Raw genomic sequence first — 2,279 nt, forward strand, 5'->3', positions numbered from 1 at the left:
TTGGGAATAAGACAATCTACAAGTAAAAAGAATATGCGTGAAGTTAGCAGCTATGCCAAGAATTTTGAATGACCATAATGACATTTACCTTTTAAACAAATAAAGGAGTTTTAATTATTTTTTCAAAGCCACTTTCCGCACGTCTGTGCCGTGTGCGGAAAGTGGCTAAGGGTGGATTGTAAGTGTAAGGGTGTTGTAGTCTTACAACAATACCTTTCTCGCGCAAAGACGTTTCCAACGATGTTCAAGAATTTGAAAGATTGGAACGAGGGGCCTCATAGCCTTGCGGTCTTATTAAGTGGCAGCTAGGTGAGGGGTACCGGGTTCGATTCCCGGTTCGAGAGCAAGTTTTAATTTAATTTATAATTTGTTCTCGGCCTTTGGGAGGGTTGTGCGGTACCGGGCGAGTGCCTAAAACCGTACATGGAGGACATGGTCGAATTTCTAAGGCAAAAAGCACAAATTATAAAAATCTTATACTTGACGCTGGCTAATGCACAAACCGTGCCAGAGCCATTTAAAAAAAAAAAACTTTAGAGGTGTCAAGGGACACCCGGATGGAACGAAATTCCTTTCGATTAATTTATATGTTAATTGGTATCATAACAGTATGATAGATTTTCTCGACACCAATCTTACGACGAAAAAAAAAAGCCAACATCACGAGGTGTTCCCAGGCGGTCACCCATCCAAGTACTGACCTCGCCCGACGTTGCTTAACTTCGATGATCGGACGAGAACCGGTGTATTCAACGTGGTATGGACGTTGGCGATAGCTAAATCGAAAATGTAAAATATAACAACTATAGCAAAAACATGGTTCTAGGTTACGTATTTTAAATGATGACTTAGGACTTGTAGCCTATAAAAGAGACGTACTGGTCATTTCTTAACTGATGAAACCGAAACAACTACTGAAGCGGTACGCAAAGGGAGGTCACAGAAAAATGTTGTTTACGGATGAGAATTTTTTTAAATTTGAGCAACGTTTTAACACACAAAATGACCGTATTTATGCTCAAAGCTCTAACGAAGCTTCCCAATTAGTCGACGGAGTGCAACATGGGCACTATCCGACTTCAGTGATGGTTTGGTGGGGTATTAGCTTACAAGTGTATCAAGATACCATTCTTGAGAAGGTTGTGAAGCCCCTTAACAACACCATGCTCAATAACCAAGAATGGTCCTTCCCGCAAGACTCGATGCCAGGTCATAAAGCTCGGTCTACGCAGACTACGTTGGATACGAACGCTTCGGATTTCACCAGACCTGGAGACTGGCCGTCGTTAGGGCCCGATCTCAATCCGCTGGATTATGATTTATGGTCAGTTTTAGAGAGTATGGCTTGCTCAACACCCCATGATATTTTGGAGTCCCTAAAACAATCCGCACGTCGGGCAGTGAAGAATTTTCCCATGGAAAGAGTGATATTCCATGGGAAATCTATTGATAACTGGCTTCAATGTTTAAAGGTCTGCAGCCAATGGAGACCACTTCGAATAAGAATTTATATTATAAATTGTTTTATATTTATGTATTAAACTAACACATTGTAAAAGTAATAAATGTTATTTGCAATAGAATTTTTTTCTTTGTTTCAGTATTTATAGCAAGACTAGGTATAATTATTCGCTATTTTGCGCTTTCGGTGAACAAAATTGATGTTGTATGACATCAACAGTCAATCCCTTTGTTTCAGGCATGAGGAAGAAGCAGAGGATTGTCGTCAGTACACAAACTCCGGCAAACATGTAAAAGATTGGGCCCAATCCTGCAATTAATTATCAAATTTAGGACATTCTTTAATTGAGTTGTATTAGTATAAGCAAATTATTTTAAATATAAATAAAAATATATACGGCTGCTGTCTTTTCTTGTCTATAAATAGTTTTTTGATATTTTAATACATAGTATTGTCTTTGATTAACATAACCTTTACACATTTAAAGAAACAACTTTTTACCGGATTAAAGTTATGTATTATTATAAGTTTACAATTATTTAACATAATTTTAAATTTATCAGACGTTTCGCGTGCTTTACAGCGTGCGTGGTCACGGTGACTGAAGACAAAAGGTGTTGGATGTCAAAAAGTATCACAGCTGTAGAGAAAGTTGCATTATCTGTATTTATTTCCCCGGAGTTGGTATCGACTAAAATGTTAAATAATTGTAAATTTTTAATAATACATAACTTTAATCTGGTAAAAAGTTTTTTCTTTAAATTTTAATACATACTATTTTAGTAAATTAGACCTTAGAACTTGGGTACTCAAAAAC

At 37.2% G+C, this 2,279-nt stretch overlaps 1 non-coding gene across 1 annotated transcript; it reads right to left on the reverse strand.

The window, feature by feature from the left end:
- Nucleotides 1-652: 652 nt before the first annotated feature.
- On the reverse strand, nt 653-771 carry LOC125060067. Its single transcript, XR_007118794.1, has one exon. It is a non-coding gene; the product is annotated as a 5S ribosomal RNA (ribosomal RNA).
- Between the last annotated feature and the right edge of the window lie 1,508 nt (nt 772-2,279).

This window comes from Pieris napi, chromosome 20, assembly GCF_905475465.1.
Source record: "Pieris napi chromosome 20, ilPieNapi1.2, whole genome shotgun sequence".
Lineage (NCBI taxonomy): Eukaryota > Metazoa > Arthropoda > Insecta > Lepidoptera > Pieridae > Pieris > Pieris napi.